The following is a 27,405-nucleotide window of genomic DNA, read 5'->3' as shown; positions in this document are numbered from 1 at the left end:
AATTTTTTCCCTCTTTTCTTTGTAGCTGTACATGCAGGTGAGACAAGCAATTAAAAGAAAGCCCTGAGAAACGTCTTTTCTTGCAACCAGTATGCACTGCACATGCTCCTGTGCTTACAGGTTATCATTATGTTTGCTTTGATCTAACAACTACAGCACATTCATCCTCTGCCTGGAAATATTAGTCACAGTTGAAGAGAAAAGATCTAAGTAAGCCTAGCCCTTTCTACAGCACTGCACCCATATGATGTTGCTTCATTATTAAAAACACAGTGTCTGTGTTTTTCTTAAGGTCATAATAAAAATGATTTCTTCCAACGTGTACATGCAGAAGGGATTACTCACATATACAGGCTTTTATATGTAGTGTAATGCACTCCAACATCTGATGTTTTTGTCCACTTGTATTAACAGTATTGCAATTCAGCTTATAAGCAATTTAAATGTGTTATAGCACAGCTGTTCGACCAACATTGGTGTCAGGTCAGCCAACATGATGGCAGAGAATGGTCTTTACATTTTTGTAGTATTCACATTATTTTGCTCAGGATGATAAATGCGCTTGAGACTGACTTGTTTTGAAGAAGCAATGGCAAGCAGACAACAGTTTGACAACACTGGCAGTGAGGCTCTAAGTGGGGATAATGATGCCAGCGTTACAGCACCAAAACCAAAATGGCTAGTTTTTAGCTAAAGCTGCTTGTGGTTGTGTAGTGGAGGAAATGCCACTAACATTAACTCGTTATGCAATGTGCTAAAGACAGTACCCAAACTGGCTAAAGTAAACAACAAGCACAATGTGTTACTTTTCTCAGATTAAACCATTATGCTAGTGATCTTGAATTCAAAAGCATTTCAAAAAGAGCATCATAACTTATATGATAAAAACCTGTGTAAGGAAAAGCTAAACATGGCAAGACTTGAGAGGATTGCTACACTGTTAATGGAAAAATGATGACAGTGATGAAAAATTAAATTAGTTACACTTGAGAAATTTGCAGCATTGTCAGTTAATGTTCAGTGTCCTGCTGACTTGTGCATATACTGATACACTGCTACCAATAACACTGTGTGGGTGCAAATGATTATCAGCTGAGATGGCATGCCAATATGTGTATGTGTGAGAGAGAGAGAAATACTATAGAAACCAACAAGCAATGTAACATTACAGAAGACTCGTAGACAGACAACATAAAGGTTGCACTGAGTATTTTGAGACTTGTTTATATGTGTCTCAGTGTGTCTGTGGAGACATTCTGGAAGCATTGCACCTATGGAAGACGCAGTAGCAAACCCTCAAAGCCCAAGTTTGAGGCTAAGGGACAACTGGCTGGAAGCAGTTTACTCAATCCTTTTACTTGTCACTGTGTTTGTTGCTTTTCTGTATTTTCCTCTGTTACACAAACCTACAACATTTATCTGCCACCATAGCACTGCAAGTATTATTTCAACCATATTTTATGCATATGGAGGATGTGCATGTGTATGTGTGTAGCTAACATTTGACTAAATGTACACTCTCAGAAATAGATCTAGAATGAATGAAGCTTCTGGGGCCAAACAGAACAAGAAGAAGTAAAAGTTTTTACTATTTTCTTAATTAAATCAAAAGTATTCAATTCGTTCAACAGTTTCAGTTTCGCTGTGTCTATACCCACACTGTGTTTGAATGTTCCTGGGCCTCTACCTCAGTTACTGATGAATTATCTCCAGGTTATCTAGTCTCCTCTCATAGACTAAAGACATGCACCCTAATGCAGATGTGAGACAAATGAATCTTGTTCAATGATAAGAAAGATCAGAAAGTACAACAGAAATCTTGTTCCAGTTCAAAGGTTTGTGTGTATGAATACGAAATAAAATACATTAATGGGTAACCTTGGACCTAATTTTAAAAAGACACATTTTTTTTAGAATTAAAGTGAGGTCCAAAATACAAGTGGCTATCCAGTGTTAGGCACGAAGGCAGTACTTTGGAAGTTACTGCCCCACGGACAAAGTATCTCCTAAATGTGTATGGTTACAGTAACCAAGACGGTGTGAACCCATTGCAAGTCGTTCCCTATTTCCCTCTGAGTATCATGCAACCAATGTAGATTAAGTTGAAAAGAAAAATGCTACCAACTTGACAACTAAAATTTTTTAGAAAGAAATTGAAATTAATAAAAAAAAATGCCTCAAACAGAACACACTAACCTGTTTCCAGATGAACATATAAAAACATAAAAGTTTTAGCTTTCTATCAAACATCACTGACTTTGTAGCTTCATTACTTGTGGCATGTGGATCCTTTTTTTGCACCAACAGAAACATTTTGCCACTGTGATTTGTGTTATTTACACAGTTTTTGTATAAAACACAACCATGTCTTACGACACTGCCTGTGTCATAAGATTAGCAAGATTGGTACTTTTTCTTAATTTGTTTTTGTTCTGCATGTGTTATTTGATGGTGCGGTGTGTTGGTCTCTCTGGGCCATTGTAGATAAGCTTTTACTGACCTGTGTGCCAAATTTTATCTGACTCTGATAATTGTTTGGCATAAAAGCTGTAGCACAGCTACAGATTTTATGCTGTATTAAATTAAAACATGCAACACAAATAAAAAGGGAAAAAAAAACAAAATTAGAAACAAATCTTTGATCAAATTCTATTCATCTCTGTGTTCACACCAAGAAAGTTCCAAGGCTCTGTGTGAACTGGTGATCTTTCATTATGCCTGGTCTTAACAAAGGAAAAACCTCAACTTGGTCTTTGCTGACAAAGTTCCTAAACCATCCATCCATTAATTTGTTATTGCTTATCCAGTCTAAGGTGACTAGACCTCACTTTCTTTACTAAAGCACTATTGGCCACAAAAGTATTATACTGTAAATAAATAGAATAAGGATCTGTAAATAGATATCATTCCCTACAGGTTAGAGCCAGCACACTGGTGCAGTGATTAACACTGTTGCCTCAAAACAAAAAGGTTGGGATCCTAAATTGCCCATAGGTGTGAATATGAGTGTAAATGGTTGTCTGTCTCTCTGTGTTAGCCCTGCAACACACTGCTGAGTTGTCCGGGGTGTAGCCTCTCCCCCTGTGGTAGCTGCGATATGCTCCACCCCCCCGTGACTCTGAATTGGATGATCAGAAGAGAATGGATGGAAGTCAGAGCCAGTTAGGCCTCTTTTGTTATCCAGGCCTGTGTAGTTCAGTGGATTAATCCCCATCAGTGATGATCCCCAACCCTAATGTTTTTTTTCATGTTTTCCTAAGTCTTTCGTAAGAAAAAAACACACAATAAATAAAAAAAAAAACCTAAAATAAATCAATCATTCCAAGTGAAAAAAACAGTGTTGGGAAGTAACGGAGTACATGTACCGCCGTTACGTATTTAAAATACAAAATATGAGTAACTGTATTGTGTACCGTTACCTTTTAAAAAGGTGGTATTTAGAATACAGTTACTTTGTTGAAATAAATGGATTACACAGCGGTCTTTTCCTGTTTCATATGTTCGGCTATGTCCTCTCTATTTTTGGTAATTCCACGCCGGTGGAAACCCAAACAAAACACGCATTAAGAGGCTCTAATGCCTGTGTCTCAATCTCACGACCCATGCCACCTCTACTTGCGCATAATGACGTGAAGAAATATTTTTTAAAATTATTCAAGAAAGGATTTAATATGAAGGCAATAGCAGAGTGTTACAGGCATAGCCCTAAAGAATGTAGCCTGATGGGCAGTGCAGTCCGTGCTGCAGGGAGAATGGACTGCCATACCCGTTATGTGTCTGTGAGCGAGGGAGGGAGAAAAAGGAAAAGTACGAGCTGTCACCGAGCAGAAACGGGAGCTGGAAGCATGTAAATATAATAATAACCACTGCAGCCAAGAAGAGAGCCTGACGAGCCCAGCTGTAAGTAAGCTATTAAGACTCGACTGTACACTGTGTTCGTGTTTTCCTCCGAAATAATAAGTTCCGTTGGAGCAGCCTTTCAACACCTCTCTCTGTCTCTCGCTAGCAAAGTTGACCCAGACAACAAAGTAAAGCTAGTTTTCAGCTACGAGCCCGACACGAACCCGACGTATCAGCCAGAGGTCCCTTTGCTACGGTTCGGAGCCGCGGACCTGTTTTATATACGCGCCGAATAGTTTCTATACGAGATCGCTGCAAAAAGTGCACCCTTACCTAATGTCCACCTACTGTTACTCATTTATATTAAGATTTAAACATTAGTTGGTGTTGGTGTGGAGAGTAACCTTCAGTAATACTAATAGATCACACAGCAATAGTACATTCATGTAGTTGTAAAAAGCATGATAATATGTTAAGTAATCCTAAGTATTCAGAATACGTTACTGTCATTGAGTAACGTAACGGAATACGTTATAAAATACATTTTGGGGCATGTAATCTGTAATCTGTAGTGGAATACATTTAAAAGTAACCTTCCCAACACTGGAAACAAATCAGAAATGATTTACATTTAGTAGTTTTCGGATTTCTCTAGAACACAGACTTGTGATTAGGGCTTGGATGTAGGGATGGGGTCGTCATTGACGATGACTTAGACCTCAGAGGGTTACTAAGAACATATTTGTGTCATTGTTGTGTCTGATTATTAGGCTCTGACTGAGGGAATACAGACTTGCACTGTCCTGTGATCGCCACTCAGCTGGTGTGTGTGTGTGTGTCTCTGTGTGTGGAGGTTTCCCAGGGTTGAAGGGCTCCATTGAGACGGGCTTGCCTCCTTTCCTCTCATTGCCATGCAAAGGGGACCAGCTGCCTACTCTCGGCTGTGACGGCTGAAATATTTACCACTCTGTTTGACAGGGACGTCCTGACTGACAGACCCACCCCCCCATCCCTTCTCTTTTCCTAAAACTTCACCCCCCCCCCCCCCCCCCCCCCCCCCGCCCTGCTGCTCCTTTTTCTCCTTCTTCCTTCGCTCCTCTGACTGAGCTTCCTATCAGCACTGGCTCTGTGTGTCTTATGCTGGTTCTGTCGATAATAGACTCTTTGAGTGACACGTTTTAATCCAGTCTCATTTGAATGATATTTGCGCCCCCCTCCCACAAGTATGTCACCCACTATCAAAATGTCACAGACAGATTTACAACTGCACAGGCTGCCAAACAAAGCTTATTTTAGGCTGGGGCTTTAGGGCTGAGAAAAAAATCCATATGTACTACAAATCAGTGGAGCTGAATTTATAGCTGGCACCTGTGGAAGCAAGAGTCCAAACGAAGTGGATATGCACAGAGAAATAAATGACTTGGTGGATTTGATCTGTAGCTGTGTGCTTCATTCATTCTGTCATTCTGTGAGGACGCTGCAGTCTTTCATTGTTACATTTCTTTGCATGATCAAAATCAGCAGGTTTGCTTTAAAGACAGTGGAATGTGCATGACTGGCTATTTTACCTTTATGGGGACTATGTTGCCATTGGTCATTGGCCCTGCTTAATCTAAGTCCTAATAATTAAGGGACAAATTAAGTTATTATAACACATTAACAGTGAACACTGGGCCTTTGTCACCTCTTCTGAAATGGGAAGAGGACACATCAACTTTTATTTCCTAAATAAAAACTGGTGAAACAACATTCGCCCCTTGTGTAAAATTAAATGCAATCAACATACGTCATTAAATGTCAATTAAGCAAAACATATACTATATGTTTCAGGCAAATAAATAAATAAATAAATAAATAAATAAATAAGTGGATAATTTTATTTGAATAGTTTAAAGTCTGAGGAAAAATGCAACTACTAAAGTTAATGCAAAAGCAAATGAACTGAATTTATATAGCATTTTTTTAATTAACTAGCAAGCTTGTTGTATATGGCAGCTATAAAAGTATTGTGGGCTCAGTTCACTGCCCAGGGACTTAAACTAAATGCTGTGCAATGCCACAACAGTGTGTCACCCCTGTAGCTTTTATACTAGGGTGTATTACTATTGGATATTCTTTTGCTCAGGGGCCCAGGAGCCAGAAAGGGTATCCTTTCCTTTTGGACTTTTAACTGAGTTTTATTGCTTGCTTTTCCTTTAAGTAGAGACATCTCCCACAGTTATTCATAGCACACCAAAGTAGATAATTAAGACATAAAATTTAAATTACAGAAAAGTTCCTGTTTTTTCACTATTTTATCTGTTATAAAAATTACTGGGTGATTTTTTACACCTTGTCTAAAAAAACAATATGCTGTACTATTAAAAAGTTTCAGTTTTATAATTACAGGACAGTCTGGACAATGAGCTAACAGAACTGTTTATGTAATTTTGCTTATTTCCTATAATGTCATGCTGATAGAGTTCTTTCATTAGCTACAGCAGAATTTATTTATCTATCATGTCTCTTTCCATAAGATCGCCAGGATTAAATGTTCAAATAAACATCTGTAGACTGAGAAAAAGGTAACTTTTACTGATCTAGCCCACTTAATATCAAAGTAGGGTTTACTATATGTAGCCCACAATAAAAATAGAGTTGGGACACCCCTGTTCTATACATTATTTTTGGCTTTTAACCCTCATCATTGTTTACAGTCTCAAATTTGACCCTAACCTTAAGCAGTGTTAAATTATTTTCCCAATGTCTTTCCCCTCAAGAAGGTCTGTTTTACCCCTACCTTTCTCTACAGTATGATGACCTATATCTCAGAAGGGACCATGTGAAAGACATCTACCATCTCATTTCAATGCATGGAATCTGTGTTATAATAACCATCACACTTGTTCATCATTAGTGACTTTTCAGACCCATTCATAAATGTGTTTCAGAAAACACTGCTAACAGAGCTCCCCACACAAAAGCTACCTGAGAGGAAAAATGACGATCTTCTGTTGCTTCTACCTTTAAAAAAAAAAAATCTGTAATCAATTGACATATAAATATAAGTAGAGTCACATTCAAGCCATTTTCTGTTGCTGTTACAAAATTAGATACAAGCATGTTGTCTGAGGTTCTTTGTGTCTTTGTTCAAGGTAATTACAGGCTGTGCATTTGTTAAATATGAAAAGTATTTCAGCTTGTCCCTCTAATTCCCAGCTGTGATAGTCATATTTCAGTTGACCTCATTGTTGTAAACCTAGTGACCTTTTGACAACATTTATTTAGTTTTTATATCACTTTTATGGTTTTAAAAAAAAGTACTTAATGAAAGATGTATTTGTAATCTTGCTGTAGCTTGAAGTGAAGCACTTGGCAGGCTCTGACCATTGGATGCTGGTTTACAAGAAATCACTTCTAATGAGACAAATAATACATTTTGCTTGAAAAAAGATATCTCCCCACCACAAATAGAGCTACAGATCTGGAAAAGTAACACTGGTTACCTGTTTGGCTTGAAATAAACTAATCCTAAATATTTGTTCATACATTTGATTAGTAGTTGAAACGTGTTGTCACATTGCCTTTCAGTGTAGTCAGTGCAAAAAAACCAATTTCTGCTCTTTTTCAGTTTTTTTCTGATTTACCCAGTCGTCTCTTAAAAACATTTAAGCTGGACAGAAATTTCAAAAACTGTAGCACAGATTTCCACATTTGATAATGTAATAATTAATGCAATAATGTTATATTTTCATCTTTAAAGTATATTTGCCCTTAACTTTTAGAATATACACCTAAACATATATACATAAGCACATAAACAGGGTATTAATAGCTTTGTTTGTATCTCTGTGTGGAGCATGTGATGAACTGGTGAGCTGTACAAGGTGTAACAGCTGTCATAGGTGCCACCTATGACAGTTGGGATACAGCCCAGTCCCACCTTAACCCCCCACTGCGAAGTGGTTATGCTTAGTTAGGTGGATGGACATATTACGAATTCCCTATCACCTCCAAAGAGGTGTTATGTTTTATGTTCCTTGAACTTGAGTCCTCCTCCACAGACCTTGGAGTTTGAAAGTTCTGAGAATTATTTTATTTGTTCCAAGGACTTTGATTGTGTCTAAAATATGCTGGAGCCGCTCTTCCAGTTTGGGTGTTTTAAAGCTAAGACTGCCATATCCCGGCTCATAGCTTATGGTAACTGCTGTCTGGGCCTGATTTGGCCAGATTTCACAACACTGCTAACAACTGGCAACATAACGTGGACCTGTAAGGCAGCCACACTTACTCCAAATCAGCACCGCCAGTCAAGGTCAAAGATGGTCTACAGCAGTGGTCTCCAACCCCCGGGCCACGGACCGGGACTGGTTTGTGAGACATTTGGTACCGAGCCGCGAGAGTTGAGGCTCGGGTGTGAAATTTATGGTTTTCAGATTTTTTTATTGTTTTTTATTGTTATCGTTTCAATTGTTTTTATCATTAACTCGGTTTCCCTGAGTCTTTTCCCGTGTGTTATGAATAAATCTTCTTTTTAGTGGTATCAGTACTGGTTTTATTTTGTTGTATTTATCCACACCACCTTAAAGGCCATGAAAAAATTGTTGGACATAAACCAGTCCGTAACGCAAAAAAGGTTGGGGACCACTGGTCTACAGGTGAAGGGCACATTTGGGCCACAGATTCGTTATAGAGTTAGAACACCTTAAAACATAAGGAGGAAAGTACAGATATGTTTACGGCAAAGTAGTGTTTACTTTTAAGGTAGACTAACAGTTAAAGATGAACTACAGAGTATCAGTTATTGCCAATTCCCAGATGCTGATAGAGGACTAAAACTAAAAGTTGGGGGTTAAAAGTGGAATTGAGAAGTGTCCACAGGGTAATGACACCCTGTGACTGTGTTTGCACATCTTCATTGTTGATAACAGCAGACATCAGGACACCTCAATCCCCACATGTCCTCCCTGTAATTACCACTAGGAGGCTGAAATGAAAGCGTCACCCCAGCTGACAACTGAGTTTCACTGGAAACCTGTCACACGATTCTCAGCACCGCTTTCCTTTCTGTCATTGTCATCTCTTTTCCTTCTGCCTCTATCTATCCCCCTGCAGTCGCTGTCTATGCTGCGCTCATTTTAAACGCCTGCGGGCTGTTGGTGTGATTCTTCAGCGCAGAAGTAAGTAAATAAATAAATAAAATAAAATAAAATAAATAAAATACCACCACACACCTTTAGGGCACAATTACCCAATGCCAGCTACTATTTGTGGAGTTTTTCCACAATCATTTCCTGAGGGAAGGGGATAGAAAGTCCACACAGCACATCCCTCCCCCAAGTAATGGATTTATGATACCCTCTCAACCTTCCATATGGACCCATTGGCTAAATATACATAATCAACTCACACATACCCCCCTGAGCACCTCCTGACTGATTTAACCAAACATGTCCCACAACATACATGCATTTCACACAGGGTCATGCACACTTTTAATATTCAGTATATAACACTGACTGCATTCATATAAAATCGACATTTACTTGACACTGTATGAGATTCGTTGCCTTCTAACATCTCACAAGTTTGTGTCTGCCTCTATTAATAGTAACTTATCTTCTGCCTGAAGCATATTGTGAATTCTTACTGTAGTCCTTTGGCTCTTTCTACTCATATATCTGAGCGTGAAAGTCTAATCTTGATCTTGATGATAGTTGCTTAAAAAAGATACTCCAGGGCTTTGTCACTCTTCAAGTAGGACATTTTTTTCTTGACATTTGATTTTGCAGAAGCCTGTGGCTCACACCACCGACACCTCTGGGCAGAGGAGCAAGCAAGTCTTGAGAAAGTATGTGAAGCACTGAAACTGACAACTGGCTGAAATATCACTCACTTTTACTGAAAAAATGTTAAACACTATTAATAAAGATATTTATTGCTTGCAGCTATGCAATCATTTACCCCTACATAACAAATATATGGCGTGGGTTTTTTTTTTTTAGCTCTTCCCCTACAGGTATGGCTGCTTTCATTGACAGGTACTAAATCAGTTGCACATGGCATTTTTATTTCATTTTATTTCTTATAAAAAAAATTTAAAAAGTGAAAATGAGTTGGCATAGGCAGTGTAAAATCAGTGACATATCTTCAGGTTCTGAAAACTGATGCCAATATGAAAGCACTTAAACATGCATTCTTTCCACTGGCCAGCAGGGGCAACCCAGAAACAAATAGAGGTTGGAGGGGAGACCATTCCCAATGTGTAACATACCTACGATTTGTCACGTCCCGAGGCATCCCATAGGAACGCGAAAGGTGACGCTCCCGGCGGTAACACGGTTCCAGGCGTGTATTCCAACCCTAACCCTAACCACAACCTTAACCCTATCAGATAGTTCTTTCCAAAGTGATTCATGATGAGAAAGTAAAATAAATGTAGGGTGTACAAATAGATGTACATGTGTAGATTCATTCCAAACAGTTCTCATGTTTCCATATGTGTAACATACAGACGGGTTGTCACATAGCGTTGGTATGTTATGTTTTGGGATGAGAACATGTTGTGGAGGGAAGACAGCCTCTGTGCTCTGTAACCTTGGTAAATACTTTATGGGCTTTATGTGCTGTCCGTGATATGGTCACTGGCCACATCCATAGCTGACATGCTAGTTGGATCCACCAAAACGTAACTGTGGAAATGTTCAGACTTCATAACACAACATCAGTAATAAGATAAGATAAGATAAGATAACCTTTATTAGTCCCACACGTGGGAAATTTGTTTTGTCACAGCAGGAAGTGGACAGTGCAAAAGTTATGACGCAAAAATTAGAATACAATAAGAATAAATACAGTACACAGCTGTACAGAATAGAATAAAATAAAATAATATACTATATACAGTAGAATAAAATAGAATAAAAATATACAATAAGATAAAAATAGAATACGAATGCTATATACAACTGAGTAAAAATACAACGATGCCAGAAAAGATTATTGCACTTAGTGTTATTGCACATGTGTGGATGTGTGTGTTTGTTCAGTTAAAGTCTTTGTTGTGGAGTCTGACAGCAGTGAGGAGGAAAGACCAATCAATACGTGGTTAGTATTGGTTACCAATTGGTGGGTTAGCCATCTTTTTGTACTGTCTGTGTGAGTTGGTAAATATATTTGAGTGGAATAAAGTCTATGAAATCTGGGAATAGACGAGTTATGCAGCAAGAAAGCTCAAACCTGGGGCTCTTACAGGCTTTGGGGCACTTTTCCCTGCTGGTAATAAGGCCTTGCCGATGCTTAATATCTACAGTGAATTAATGGATCTTGAGTGAGAATTTGTGCATGGCTTTCTATCTCTGTGTGTGTGTGTGTGTGTGTGTGTGTGCTATATCACTCTGTGATTGTGTGTCCCTGATGGCTGGCCAGGGTGTACATGGCTGATTACACACATTGACAGGCCCACTTCATCAATGTATAGTGAGCCTGTGGCAGCTACCTGCACCCTTCTTTTACTCACAAAGCACTTTCTTTTTTTCTTTTTACAGTGAGCTGCGTCTCTGTTTCCTGCCCCAAACTTTCAGTTTCTCCGTTTTTACAAAACCCTTATTTTGGTCTGCATGTTATTTCTGCTACGTGACCCTACATTAAAGTAATGGGCTGTGGTATTTTCATTGAAATTAGAGTCTGTTTTGCTGCTCTTATGCTGATGGAAAGTATAGCTAGCTCATAAAACTTTTAACATTTGGTGTTCTGAAAATGGTTCTTTCACCAAGAAAAATCATTGAGTGTGCAGCAAGTGAGGCATGTTGTTTCCCATTTCTTTGGCAGAAATGAAAGACTTGGGTAGTTAGCATGAGCAGTGGCTGAACAGACAGTGAAAACAGTGCCAGCTGCAGAAACTCAAACTTCATCAACATTAAAAAAAAATATAATCTGCTCATTCAGCACAGGCAGAGATGAAGCATTCAGAGACGACTCCAGAGAGGGCAGATGGTGGAGAGGGTAAATTAAAGGCCAACAACAAAAATCACTTCCAACACATTCAGTCTTCATTAGACACCAGAGAAGGGGGAAGCGGGACAACAGATTCTTAATTTGGTGCCTTTTGTCACTTTTTGCCCACACTGTGCTCTCTTTGACCCGGAGTCATGCTCACGACTGCAATTTAATATTTTGCTCCACAGAAGGTTGGTGTCTAAAACTCTGGGGAGCCAACAGAGCTGTCACTACTGTAGCTGAGATCAGAGGCACACTGTTTACAACACTGATCAAAAAGGCTCTTTTCAATATTGTTCACCTGTAAATGCAAATGTACAGCATATTTACCCCTTCAGATTAAAAGCTGTGTTTGAGTCTAGTCAATTTGATTGGATAGACCAATCAAATTGACTAGACTCAACATTTCAAACAGGTAACATCCCAGGTGAAACAAGACTTTAAAGATGCTCCTGGCTACTGAGGCATTGAAAGCTGTAAATGTCCTCAAGGGAGAAAAGTGGGCAGCCAACAATTTTCTGGAGCAGTGAAAATGACCCTCTGGAGTGTCTCCTGTCTACTGAGGAGCAGCTGGTGAACCATGCAGAGAAGTAATAGCTCAGCAGATTCTCAGTGGAATAGCAGACACGAGCAGTTTTTTAGCCAAGATGTTCTTTCAGAGAAACAGAGGAGTCGCTGTTGACTACCATTTTTCTATGTGTATTTTCAATTTACGCTTAGATTTCAAGGTTGATTTCTTTCTCTTCTTTCTTGAGTGTGTCTCTTTCACTGCATAAAAGCTACCAGCCACACTAGCTAACATGACCCAAAGGAGTCTATCTCATATAGCCCCTGATGCTAATTATCTCTTATTCCATGTTGACAAAGATAACTGATTGATTTATTTTTTGATGAGCAAAGTTCAGGAACAGGGCATGATTTACGGAGGATTTAGAATTGAACCACCAAGCTAGGTTCCTTCTGGTTAGTGAACACAAAAAACTGTGAGCTAACTAATGTTGTAAATATGGCCTGGGTTTTACTAAGTATCTGTATTTTGCTGAGAATATTTATAAAAAGAACATTTAATATACCTGACCTTTATTTTACTTTTAATATCTTTTTTAGATAATCCAGTATGGTAAAATATAGCTACTAATTATAGCACGCTAATACAATATTACTAAATAATATTAAATGTTACAAAAATTTAAAAGCAATTAAAAAATTTGAATCTTTAATGAAGTCTTTTCTGTTTCTAGCAACCAAAATATTTAGTTTATGAGATGTTTTTTGTATAATTATTTTCTCATTATCATGACGCCACGTGAATCCTCAATAACATATGTATACAATAATATGTAATACACCAAGCTGTTCTGGATGATGCTAGCTACCACAGGTGCACTTTACTTGCAGGTGCCATCAACAGTTTTACAGATATTTATGCAGAGAGCCTTTAACTTAGGACTGTTGGATCTGAGATTTTTATTTACAGATTATCTAAATCACATCCCTCTGAAGTGTAGGGTTATTAAAACACAGTGCCTAACTAGTCACTGAACATGACAACAGCTAAGACCGCCAGTTTTACACGTGCTAAAGGAAAACTGAAAACTGTGTGAAGTGTTGCAGGGCACAAAACAATAACTCTATAAGAGCTTTAACAGTTACTTTTTGTTGATTGTTTTGGTTTTAAGCCTGCTCTCATTAACCTCACGTCAAATGGCAGATGGCTCTGAGAAAATTCTCTTAAAAAATGTTGCATCAAACATCAGCAACATTAGACTAGCTGTAACAAAATCATATACATACACATACTATTTTCATCACTATTTTTTCATTTTCACAGTCACCACATGCCCTAAACCTGAAAGCATCTGGCCTCATATCTACAGGCAAGACAGGCAAGACGGTTAAGAAGAGTCAGGGTGACCTTTTGGCTCCATTGCTGACAGCCACTATTATGGACAGGATTAGTAGGGAGTATATCAGAGGGGCAGCTCAGGTTGGATGGTTAAGGGCTAAAGTAGGAGAGACTGAGCTGGTTTGGACATGTGCGGCGGAGAGAGACTGGGTATACTGGGAGAAAGATGTTAGCTGTTCAGTTTGACAACGCTGTGTACTTGATTTTACGTATTTTTGTTGAAGTAAAATGAAATTACACATTTTCTGGTTCTTACAATTGTTCACATTTGCAGCCGTGGTGAACTTACTCTTTAACAATTATTTTGTATTTTATAGGTTGCCAGTGTTACTAGGGATGGGTATCGAAAACCGGTTCTTGTTGAGAACCGGTTCCCACTGTTTCAATTCCTTGGAATCGTTTGCCACTTTTAAAAACGATTCCCTTATCGATTCCAGTCGCCCCGAATGACGTCATCACGTTGAGTAGCGTCTTTTACCCAGTAGGAAACACGGCGCCTGAGCGGCACAAACGCTCAAAAGTTTGGTTACACTTTATGATAAAGGATGACAACAGGGCAACGTGCAATACTTGCAAAGTAGAGATTTCATCAGAGGGAGGAAACACTACGAACATGCAAAAGCATTTGCTCAAAAAACACGCGATTGCTTTCAACGAATGTCGTGTTTTTGATCCGCTCCGGACTAGCGACGCTCAACCCAGCAGCAGCGGTAGCGTTTCCACGTCCTCTCCCGTTAATACTGCAGGTAACTAATCAATTAGCATTGCATATTATGTTAGCGCGATTTACCTTATTACAAAACCTGCTATTACTGTGCGTTGCATTTAGTGACCATGATGAGACAGACAGAGTCTGGCTGGCTCAGATGCTGGCAGTTCTCGCTGCAGTCTACCGTTAGCGTCTCCTTTCAGGCCAGGATAGACGAATGTCACCGAGCAGTGACTAAGTTTGTGGTCAAAGGTTTGCACCCATTTGCCACAGCAGATGCCCCCGATTTCACTTTGGTAAGTGAATGTGTTTAATTGTAGGCAGGACATTACTGGATATTCTTGTGTAATTGCTACAGAATAATTTATGTTAAACTTTGTTATTGCTACAGAAGAATATTTATTTTATTATTTTACATATACATTTTTTTTCCTGGGGACCCTGTGACACCCCATTGAAGAGCCGTAGGCTGGATCTCTTAAGATCTCACTGTTGGGTTTGTAAGGCCATGTTACTCCTAAATTTCTATCTTGTTCAAAGAGAAGATATAAAACACAGTTCTAAGCTAATCGACTTTAGTGTTCTCCTTTTTAAAAAAAAAAAGAATCGATAAGAGAATCGATAAGGAATCGAATCGTTAAACAGAATCGAAAATGGAATCGGAATCGTTAAAATCTTATCAATACCCATCCCTAAGTGTTACTAAATTTTATTTATTTAGATTTAATCTCTGTATTCCTTATTTTAAGCCAACAAAATAAATAGAGTAGATTTAATATTTCTGGTGTTGGTACTTAAAGTTAACCTTATGAAACCTTTCAATATCTCTACAAGCGTAATTTCACAAATTGCCTGGGTTTATTTTAAAACAATCTTACCAGTTTTTTCTCAAATTTGCATTTTTTCTGAAAGACTGTGGTCTCGTTGGACGCACTGGAGTTAATGTGAATTGTTCAGGGAAAACAGGAAAGAGCTGCAGCGAGCAGCTTTTACTGTAACAGAAGCCGAGTCTATAGCCACTGGCTGTACCATCCCTCAGGATTAAATCTCCCGTTTCTTCGGGACGGAAGTGAGACAGTAGCAAATAACACTCTTCTTCCACTTCTCTTAAGTCAATGACCTGAAAAGACCTACGATAAAGTTGTGGAGGGAAAGAGGGAAAACACTGAGGGCCACAGACACTGAACAGTTGACAGAGGCTATCACTGTCAGAGGATACATGCTGACCCACGCCATCCATCACACAGAGAGGAGAGGAGAGGAGAGGAGAGGAGGGGAGAGGAGAGGAGGGGAGAGAAGAAGAGCTGGAAAAAGATGAAAGGGCAAGGGAGGACGAGAAAGCAGCATTAAGAGCAATGGCTCTCAGAAGAAAAGAGCACAGATGATCAAAATTTGAGAAGAGAAAACTTGTGAGGTTGAAGAGGGAGATGATGAAAAAGGAGGAGAGCTAAATCAAGCACTATAGATCTAAGAAAAAAATGGGGAAGAGGGAAAAAAAGAAGTAAGACAAAGGAGAAGAGAAATTTAAGAAGACAAAGAGAGGAGAGCAAAGAAAATGAGATATTTGTACAAAAAAAAATTTGTGGGGGAAAAGGACAAATTGATTTATAAGAAATTAAATAAGGGAAAATAAGTAAATACAAAATGTGAAATAAGAAATGTCAGTTATTCTGCGCTCTTTCAAACGGATCTAGCCTGTTTTCTTAATTGTCTTTCTTAGCCCACTGTTAGCTCCACATGAAGGGGCATAACAGCAAATTAACAAGTGCTCAAGTCGACAAAATATGCCGAGCTCAGTATCCAACTGCAGCATCGTGTAAGTGCAGTAAAACAACATCGTAGATGTAATGAGGTGAAACGTGGAGGGGTCACAAATAAATGCTTCACTTCAGCAGAGCTGTTGTACAGCACAGCTGACAATGGCAGATTGGAAAGTCAGCGCTTTAAGGCCACATGTTTTCCATTTTGGAAAAGACAAAAAAGTTTCCAAAGATGACAAATTGCTGCCAGATGACCTCTAAATGTATGCTAGGAGAACTTGTGCACTTTTCCTGCGCTGTAAAACAAAACAAAAAAGGTAAAAAAAAAAAAAAAAATGTAATTTCACAATATTAGTTAAAACTGTATATATAAATATGTGAATTTTGATGCAATGAGAAAAAGATATCAGTAAATATAGTTTCTATGATTTTACATAAATGTATTTAATTGTTTTCACCATAAAAAAGAGTACAGCATTTACATGAATTAATACACTGTCCAAATAATTACTATAATTTCACAGAGTTTTTTAAAGCATCTTTTTAAATTATTGACAAAAAATGGTAAAATTAGAGAAAAGTCAAACTAATAGAAATGCCTATTCTCTATAGATTTATTCTTAAGATATTTTAAAAAGATACAATAAATATTAAATGCATGGATAATTTCATATACGTTAACACATATGTTTCTAATTTTCCAAAATCTTTTCATACATTGTAGTTCTGGGCTAAAGGATGCTGGGCCTTTGTCAGAAATAGACTCCACGAGGATGGCATAGTTTGGTCAGAATAGAGTGGGATAGCTGGGGTATCATTTTATTGTATTAAACTATTAACATTGATTAAATGAACAAGATTCACATGAAATGACATCACAAAACAGGAGCCTAAATCTAGTGTAAATCTAAAGCTTTAGATATGAGAGGTGGACACAAATGTAAAGATGATATTTTTCTAACACGAGAGCTGACTTTAAGCATACACTAACATATCCCACACATGAGCTGGGACACTCTCTGATCATCCTTTATGTAAAACCCTTTGATCACGAGGACTCGTCGAAGAGACCTGAGTAAATTGAATCCAACTTGAAACTTGTGAGCTGCCTTAAGCAATCAAGCAATTGAATTTGCCTACTTTGATGCTGTGGACTCTTGCTAAATATCCTTACATTAGTTCACATCTAAATTACACTTTGGAAGCCATCCTTTCCTCTCGGTTTGTTAGGATTCCTTACCCCTAAACACAAATAATACTGGCACGAGCTACAAAGAAAAGGAGAACCATCACTCGAGGTCAGACCTTAAAGTTCGACTTCAAGGAGGTTTTAAAACAGAGCAAATCTTCACTGAAGGTAAAACTACTCTACAATGAACTCTCGGATCAGATGTCAGATGTTTTAAATAGAAATATAAACGTTCAAACAAGGTAGGAAGAACATATTTTAGAAATCGTCTACCTCTTTGTTTGTTTTCTTATCGGCCTGACTGTTCAGCAAATAGCCAATGCGCTGTACAGCATCAACATGAAAAACAATAGCGCTGCTATTCAGTGCTGCGTAGCTGATCCTACATCTGGAGAAGTGTGCCGTTCAGTGGGGAGAGTGGTAATAACCCTGATTAGTTCCAGTGTTGATGGCTGCTTGTGGAGCTTCCAGGGGAGAGTTGAATAGAGATGGAAATCAGGGCTTAGCTACGGATGATTATCTAGCCACTCCAGATCAAAGATTTCCCTCTGTCTCATCACAAAGGATGAAGAAAAGATCATTTCATCCCATGCTGTGAAACTACCTGTGCCTGTTTTCTTGAAATATGCTGAAAAAGGTCAGCAGAGCTGTCTGCATTTAAGCAAACAGACATCAGACACACGCATATGTGCAGACATATGATCATTATTTCATATGTGGCTATACAAAATGAGCCAGAGAGGTGATTTATAAAACAAAACACTTATGAAAATGCTTCTGAGACTACGCATGGAGCTATGATTATTTAATGAATTAATTAATGAAGTGCCAGGAGTTTGGAAAGTGCAGAAATTGCAGCATAATGTGTTGATAAGAACTCATATTTTTAGCCAATAGGAGGGTCACACTACTGCTGAGAAATCTGTGGAGGAAGCAGAGTGAACCATCTGTGAATTCACAAGCAAGGTGTCTGTGTGCAGTATGTGCGTGGGGGGGAAATGCCATGAACAGGCCTACGTGCATGTGGCTCATTTCTGTGGCATTTCTTTAACTCGCAGCACGACAGAGGGAAAGAGATGCCGTGGTCGTGAAGATAAGTTGGGCTTCTTTTGAAAGCTTGGTCTGTTCAGTTATAATGAAGCCTTTGAACATTCAGCTAATACCTGCAGATTTTTGCCAGAAGCTTTTTTTCACATTTTTGTGATTTCCTGTTGAATGAAAAAAGGCACGCATTGATTAAAACACTGAAAACAGACATTTTAAGAATGAGCCACATATGTCTGAATTCCCGACTACCCAAGAGGTTAAACCAAAGAAATAAGGTTGATAAAAACAGAGAAATATTGAAGAAACCGATGTTCTGATTTCACAACGTTCCAAAGTCTCAGAGTGCAAACAGAAGCCTCACATTATAAAATAATATTCAAACCCCAGCTTAATGTCTGAGCAGCTGAAAATTCAGTTTTAATCAAACTGTGACACACAAAAAGCATGTCCCATTGTTGTACTTACTTTTCACATGTGGGATGCTACATTTTTTGCATGATGCAGTTGGGTAAAAATCTCAGTATGTCCAAAGTCCACTTTCTCCATTGGTCCATTATGATGTTTTGTGTTGCCTATTTAAGGCATCTGTTTGTTTTTTGTTCTTTTTTTTAATTAGTGGAAATAAAATGTCCAAAATACAAATTTACCTTAATATATTTCTTGGATATTTGTGCAAATTAGTAACTACGCAGCCATTTAATCATTTCTAATTTGCATATTTAAAAATATTATAAAATAACTCTTTTTATGTGAGAAATCAACTGTGATATCACCAAATTCTTTTTTTTCTTTTTAGTAAAAATCTACAGAATCTTCAATTCAGCAACACTTACTTCCAGAAATTGCATTTTTATTCCTGTGTGTGTTTTTACAGAGTGGGTGTACTATTCAGTCTGATTTACAGAACATGTACCTAAAGGCATGACTTGTTGACAGTATTTATCATTTTTATGATTCTAATGTCAAGAATAAAATTGAACCTGAGTAATGTTAATATTTCTGCTCCAGAACACACACATTTGCACACTTGGATAATACCTCATTAGCATACTTAAACATAGAAATTCAGAAAAAATTATGGCTTTAACACAAGTTATCAAGCAGCTCTGACCTGAAATGACTAAACAGAAAAAACTCTCATGCTAAGCCTTTAATATTAATATTTTTTTATTTTTACACTATCTGTGTGTGTGTGTGTGTGTGTGTGTGTGTGTGTGTGTGTGTGTGTGTGTGTGTGTGTGTGTGTGTGTGTGTGTGTGTGTGTGTGTGTTAAACAGAGTCTGCTGGGTCTTTTTGTCATCACGGGTTTTCCAAGAAGCAGACTGAGGTGTGAAGGTGTTTCCTCTGCTTCTCTTACACACTTGCTAACATGAAGATAAAAATAGCAATCAACCAAGAGAATCGTGCTAATTGAAGACCTTAGCTCACAGCCATGCAGTGCAGATCCAACATACTGTAACTGCTACTACACAAGGGTTCCACCAATATGGGCTGCTAACCAGAAGTCAAATTGAATCATTTTAATGCCTTAAACAAACAAGGTCTAGGAAATAGCAATGGTCTGACTTTACCCCCAGTGTATGAAAAAAAACTGCCCATCTTTGTAAAACAGCTCCTATATTCATGAGCAGCATGTCCTTTAGGACAGAGACACTGAAAGTCACCTCAAGGCTACACCTTTTCCAGAGAGCTGCCTAAATGTTTAAAGAGCATGAAGCCTAAAAATGGAAAAAGTCTACTAAGATTCCAGAACTCATTTAAAGGAGAGGCCTGCCAAAGGAAGCAAGAAGAACAAACACTGACAGGACAGAATGCTACCATGTAGCTCAGCATTATCTGAAAAACAACAACAACCCAAAACTGTTCTGGTCTGAAAGATAAGAGAAGTATTTTAATCTTAAATCACACTGAAAGCATAGACTGAAACAGACACATAATTAGACAACTCCAGCATGGCCTTGTAAATAACTGGTAGGGGGTGAACCTATTACTGCATATAAAGAGATGTCCAACGAGTGTATATTAGTGGCAGTGCTGTGTTAAACATTTGCTACCAGTGTTGAATCTGCGTGGCACTTTTTCAAAATGCACCTGAAGATTTAACCCTGTGAAAAAATGTGTTTTTAATGTGTTTGGATGAGAGGGGAAACATCTTCAAAAAAACCTAAAAAGTAGTCCAGTTGCTTTAATGCAAGTTCATTTGAATTTTTAAGTGTTTAAGAAAGCATGCAGCAGCAGCTGGTTTGGCTTGCAATGTTAAAATCTACCAGTTATTCAGCCTTTTGTATATCCTGAGAGCTGCACTTAGTTTCTTTTGACTGGATTCAAGGACAGACTGAACTTGTTCTTGTCTAACTGTAGCAACTGAGGAAGTGCCTCCAATTACAGAGGATGTGTGTATAATCATGTCATCATTAACATTCCCAATAAAATAAATCGAACCACGTACAGGTCCCTGTGGTTGTGTTTTATTTCACTTAAATACAGTTCATCGTTTCAGTTGCCTAACCTAATCGGTCTCCAGGTCTTCAAGTTCTGATTCTGCAAAAGTGAGGGGGTTTTTTTTATTTACATTTCATTTTCACTTAATTAATTTTGCGTTTGTTTGGTTGGATTTACGCACAAAAAAGAATTCACAGTTTACTCAGAAAGTCCTCATCAATTTTGTTGGTGTCTTCCATAGTCGTGAGTCTCTCCCCATCAATTATATAACTAATGATCTAAAAATAAAGAACACCAGGACAGTCAGCTTTGTGTTTCACTTAGACTGAAGCCTCAGGTGCCCTTAATCTGTTTCAACAACACTATCCTCAGCGTGAAAGGCAGTGGTAAAATCATGTTGTTGCTTATTCAGATAGCTCAATACTCTGAAGCCTTCTTTCTTTGGAATGGTGAGCAGTGTCAAGTGCCTTGGATAAATCAATAAACCAGTACTACAAAACATGCTTTCCTAACCAAAGACTTAATTATACCACTGACCGCCTTTAAGTCTGCGGTACCAGTACGATGCTGTTTTCTTCTCACTTTAGTTCATTGCTTATCCTCTCTGGTTATTGGAGTTTAGGTATCTGCCATTTGCCCTTGACTGGGCATAGTATTCCTCCTAATATTATTATTGTTAGTAGTAGTAATCATAATGCTAATAATATCACTAATATTAGTAGTATCATTGTGTCATTTCAACACGCACTTTTAAAAAAACTCAGGAAATCTACAAATTTGGTGACCAGTGCACGATGCTGACCTTCGTGGTATACAGAGTGAAGTTTAGTTAAGTTCAGTTTTGCTCCTCTGTTCTTCAGACACTTGTTTACAGACAACAGATACCTTACCTTCCTTTTACACCTCAGCACAGGAATGATTAAGTGATTACGACACGTTGCCTTTGCTTTAAAGATGGCTGTCATTCTGTCTGTAAATGAGCAGAGAAATAAACAGGGGTACAGTGCATAAACACTCATCACTTAAAAAGCAGGACTTTTCTCCCCTGAAAACAATATCCAATCACACAGTCTGACAGTCTGTGATGTTAAAACACTTTGCACAGCAGCAACAATTATGACCACAGACACAAATGTGAAACAAAACCAGCATAAAAAAGTGATCGCCACAGTGATTCTGCTTTAGACACACGAATAGAGGCTGTAGCAGGAGACTGCTTCAACAGGATTGTTACCTGTTAAAGTTCAGGGTCTGGCTGCTTGGGTCAGCATGCACTCCGCTTTCACTCTGGGTTCTTGGCTAGCTTAGGATTAGCATGCTGCCTGTGCAAAGAACCAAAGTTGGGTTAGCAGCGTAATGTGGTTGTTTGTGTTCTGCAGTTAAAAAAATAAATGTCCATATCCACACTTTAAACTGTCACTTTTTTTCCCTGTGAAACGTGAACTGAAATCAGCCAGTTGCAGCACGAGTGCAAGAACCAATAAGCAGGATCGATAGGCAGACAGGCTGACAATTCCAAGGAATTGGACTACTGGTTTTCTGTAAGAAGCGGTTCTCGATTCCCATCACAAACCATGCTGTTGTTTTGTTTACCTCTCATCATTTCAATACATCACTAGTTGAAGCTTTGCAGAAACAGTGCAAATATCTATCAAAATAATATTTTTACAGCGTCTTTTTATGGTTTATATCCAATTTATATTTTGGTGCTAAATTTAGGTGCAAAAAGGAAGGTGATTATCTCCCTTAGAACAGTCACAGACCCCACCACATTAAACGGAGTCTGTGACTGCATACCCACTGCTTGTCAAAAGTCATGCACTGAGTATATGCCTGCTCTAAGTTTTTATTTAGTGTGCTTGTTTTTGTCAGGAATCATGTACAAAAAAAACTTTGTGTCTGAAAAAGGTGTCAGTGCCAGCATTTGGCCTCGAACTAATCATCAGACCAAAAAGCACACTGCCATGACCTCCAAGCTACAGCTACACCTACCTCTAAGTCAGCCAACTATTTTCATAAGCCCTGCTTCACATGTTGTGTTAAGTCAGTGTGGCGGTTATATGGTTGTCAGCCAGTTCCCCCTTCACTCTCACACTTGCACGCGCACACACATACACATTGGCCAAGGCTCATTAAGCTCCTTCCCAAGCTCCTCATTTTGTCCCTAATTAGGGGAACCAATGGTTTTGCAGGATCTGGTCAACCTCTAAGTCACTCCAAGCAAAGATATCCTCCCCACAGTACTGTTGAGAAGCCATTAGAAACTTTCAGGACATTGGATGCTGACATGTTTCACCTTTAAAGCGCCTGTGTGACTAGCCTGTCATTGCTGACTGATTGCTGTGTATTTACTCCAAAACGCAATGGGTGTCACACAAAAAGTGATCTGTGGAGCTCCGAGGCAGCAGAAAGGCACAGTGTGTCTACGTCACACAGCTCTCTGTCTCTAGCTCGCCTTTAATGCATCTTCTATCGTCCCACAGACTGTCTCCTCGTCACCCATCTATTCATCTCCCCTCTCAATGGCTCCCTCTGTTCCCCTCGACTCACTATTTCCTCTTTATCCCTCTGATGTCACAAATTCAGATATGAGCTTCTCTGATAGAACACACACCCTTGGACACTGCAGCTTTGTTTGAAAAGACAGCGATCAGTGGATGCGAAGAACTAGGGAAGGGGAACAAGTCGACAGTGTGGTTATTTTCCAAAGCTGCAGGAGACTGTAAAATGCAGAAACAAAGGGAGACATGTAGGCTAAAAAAAACATGCATGAATGCTTCTGAAAAGGCCTGCGTTGTGTTGCTGCCTTGTCTCATCCCTGTGGCTCGGAGCCAGCCATGCCTGCCAGGGCACTACTGTTGAGTCTATTTCTGTTATCTGCTCTCTTTCCCACGAAGAAGAAACAGCTGACCGCTAATATCGCTACCTGGGAGGGGGTGCGACAAGACTTCTCAGACCTGGCGCTGTCTCAGAAATACATATGCTTACAAAGGATCACACACTTGGCTCTCGGCTGAGTTTTGTGGCACCCGTTGGGAGGATTTGTTGGCACAGTCGCATAAACACGTACTTGTCTTTCAATGACAAAACCAAAAGAAAAACACAGTCAGTGTTTGGAAGGTCTAAACAACCATTTTGTTTCTTTTGTAGTTAAACTGTTTAGTAGAATTAATTCTGTGTTGACATATGACCCTCAATTCTGCTTCTTTGCCCCTGTAGTGTACGGACGCCTTTTCCTGTTAAAAGGTAGTTCTTCCTCTCCACAGTCACAAAGTGCTTGCTTTGTTACTAACCCTTTTTTTTTCTTCCAAATCTTGACAAACAGGGCACAACTAATAATGATTCTAACTCACCCATTTAAAAAAAATCCAAAAAGTATATTTTGCTTTTATCCGACAGTTGTGGCTGTGGTTGGCAGTCATGATATAGACCTCCCAGGGTTATTAACCTGAACTAACAAATTTAAGTCATCTGAACATTTAACTTAAAAATCAAGAATAAGAAGAGGTCAAAATGTGTTAAAACAACAACCATGAGATTTTGGAGAATGCAACATGTCTTAAACAGAGATAGTGGCATGGGTTCAAAGTAAGGTTTGGTGAGCTTGGAGGGGTGATCGGCTGAATTAAAGTCCCTGACAGTGATGGGGATTTTACATGTGTTAAATGCATCAATAAAGGAGAGCAGAGAGTTGAGTTTAAAATGATAATGCACAGACGACACTTGCAATCAACGCGGCAAGGGTGTATTTAATATAATGTGACCTTTTCAAGCCTACTGTTTACATCTGACCTGGAATGAATACGCAGCATCGGGCTTTTCAAAGCCAACAAGAATTTCATTATTTTGAGTTCCAATGGTGTTTTATTGCCTTAGGGCTTTTACACAATATCTTGTTGAACAGTTATTGATTCAAGCGCAGAAATGTTGATACAAATCTTTCATATTAATAACTGAGTTCTGATATTTTCATGGGTAGAAACAACATTTCAGTATAAAACATATGAAGGTGCAAAGCCTTCAAGAATTCCCAGTATCAACAGTTTTTTGGCTGTTTTTCAATAACGTCATTCAACCTTAGATCACTTGTTGAGATGCCAAACTTTTTTTTAAAATTAAAATATACAGTGCAGTTTTTCAGGGACAGGGAACTTAAAGAGTGGGGGTTATATGTTCCCTGTTGTGTGGTTCATGACTGAAGTCTTATCCGGGGATGGGCTGTGTTTTAGAGCGCCCCCCCAAATTAACATGTCAGAGTTTAATATTTTGATATGCAGAGAAGAGCAATTATCTCTTTAACTATTTTTAAAGTAAAGGAAATCCAATGATAATGGTTATAATAATAATAATAATGCAATTTTGAAGTTTTACAGAAACAGCATCGACCATTCATGCTGCATATCCAAGACTGGACATTGCAGCAGTAGCAGAGATGAGGGAGGCTCCTTGCACCAGAAGGGGACAGTGAATGACAACCCATTTTGTTGGCAAATAGGACTGCTGGCGGTCAGTGAGTGATAGCAGGCTGACTGTCACAGAGATGGGCTCAAAGCGCTCATGTGCCTGCTCCGTCTCTGCTTTCACCTCTGCTAGAATTTCACACTGCTTTATCATCACCTATTACTAAACACAGTTTGAGCACATATGTTGTGTTTTACTGCAAGTAAAATCCATAAAGCATAAAAAAGATTCATCATTATATCCAGGATTAAAATTGGCTCGAGGAAACAAATAGGCTAGATGATGTCAAAAAGGGGACGCAGATGATTAGACCGGTTGTGTCTTTATTCATACCATGATGTTAAAAGAACGCAGACTCCAGTAAGCACTGTGGATAGGTACAGGGGATTTGTTTTTGTTTGTTGTTTGAAAACATTAATGTCAAACTCAAATCAGAATAAGAGCGTGTAAATGTAACCCTCTCTCTCTCTGACAAAGCTTCACACTGCTTTGAAAATGCATAAGCTTTGTATTTCAGCTGGTGGTTATAATATCGCAGTATCTAGAAATGCATAAAAAAATAACACTGAGAATACGTGTTCAATAACGCGCGTGTGTAACGAGTCAAGTAAAGTTAAGCATATTTACAAAAAAAAATTAATTTTGCTGAGATTAATCGTCAGAATAAGAGTTGTCCTTACTCATTCTCGGAATTCCCTAAATGACGCTCTGGCTCCAGGTTAACCTCTGTGAATGAGCGACCAGTTGTTAAATTACACGGAGATAAGTGGCGGTTCCTCCCTAGAGGAACGCGCCTTCTTCCATCCTCTGGGGCTCACCAACTAGCTCAGACAGCGACTGTCCACAGCGGTGCGACTGACTGAGCGCAGCACGGTTGGGTGTGACTTGAGCATACAGCGCTACCCTCAACTACACTGGACAGTACAGGGGGTTGCAACACACAATAAATCTACAGGTATTTTGCGAGTTCGGTCATTTGTTTCTCTTTTATTGTGGCAACAAAAAAGGGGAAAAAACGCCTAATGTGAATTCACAAAACAAAACAAGAAGCGCACACACGTCGAAACTAGCTGTGCTGATGAAATATGTGTGCCTTAAACTTCATAGTTAGCAGCAAGAGTTATATTTTTTTAAAGGATAGAGAAAGATTTTACCTTGAGCAAGTTACCAGTCCTTCTGATGCATAATGACAATGGTCAGAGCTCGGTGCGTTCACGGGGATTCGACAATTCCAAAAGACGGTAAGTCCTAAGATAAGTCCACAAAACGTGTAATAATGAACGGAAATCTCTTCCTATAATGAGCCCAATACATGTGACATTACTAGGATGAAGAGGAGGTTAAAACTCAGACAGGAGTTCTGAATGTCTGCTAGTTCCGACTGCGCGCCCAATGCAAGAAACAGGTTCAAAAAATCCCGACTGCCGCTGTTATTTTCTTACATTGTTCCCACAGATAACATCCCCGCTCTTCATTAACTGTGAAAATAAAATCCTCTTTTTAAGACAGTAATATTTTATTTAGTTAAATTCCACAAATTCTATGATTTCCTCTGAGAAAAAGTTATTCTCCAAATCTGAAATTCTCTCTCGTCCGTAGATCGCGCAGCCTTCCAGGTGAATGTGATCGCTGAATGGAGCGGCGCATCAAAGAGGGCTCGCGCGTGTCTCGGGAACCGCCGTCCCCAGCTCGCGGCTCTGGACCGTCCTTGCCTGCCTGTGTGTCCGCGCGCAGCAACAGCCGGATTCCTTATTTGGAAGCCCGGGGCTCGCGCTGCAGTCAATGGTTTGAAATTGTACCAACATGACTTCCAGGCAAGTGTTTCAAAATAAAATAGGTAAATAGACGCGAAAACGTTGATTGGAGTAATACACACACGTGTGTGTGCGCGCGTTGGTGATGGATGTTTCTGATGTATGTGTGTATGATATATGCATTCTTAAGTACACTCAAAAAACTAATTTACTTACTTTACTCAAAAAGTCACAATTATTTTCACATTCCCAAATTGCATTTTCAATACTGAAATCCCAAAACACATCTTGTTTCTGTTGCACACAAAAGCTGCACCTTT

The 27,405-nt window shown here is 38.9% G+C and overlaps 1 protein-coding gene across 1 annotated transcript in view; it reads right to left on the bottom strand.

Annotated features, from left to right (window-relative positions):
- LOC308406217 (adhesion G protein-coupled receptor B1-like) overlaps positions 1–27,036 on the bottom strand; it is a 213,550-nt gene extending 186,514 nt beyond the window's left edge. Inside the window, exons 1-3 of the mRNA XM_080897088.1 lie at positions 26,486–27,036; positions 22,105–22,192; positions 21,761–21,840 (exon numbers count right to left, since the gene is read on the bottom strand). The gene's annotated coding sequence lies outside the window, so the exon portion shown is untranslated. The remainder of the gene's footprint in view (positions 1–21,760; positions 21,841–22,104; positions 22,193–26,485) is intronic.
- Positions 27,037–27,405: the final 369 nt, after the last annotated feature.

Source organism: Rhamphochromis sp. 'chilingali' (assembly GCF_963969265.1).
Source record: "Rhamphochromis sp. 'chilingali' genome assembly, chromosome: 11".
NCBI classification, from domain to species: Eukaryota; Metazoa; Chordata; class Actinopteri; order Cichliformes; family Cichlidae; genus Rhamphochromis; species Rhamphochromis sp. 'chilingali'.
Note: the sequence above shows the minus strand (reverse complement) of the source record. Positions and strands in the feature narration are given on the sequence as shown.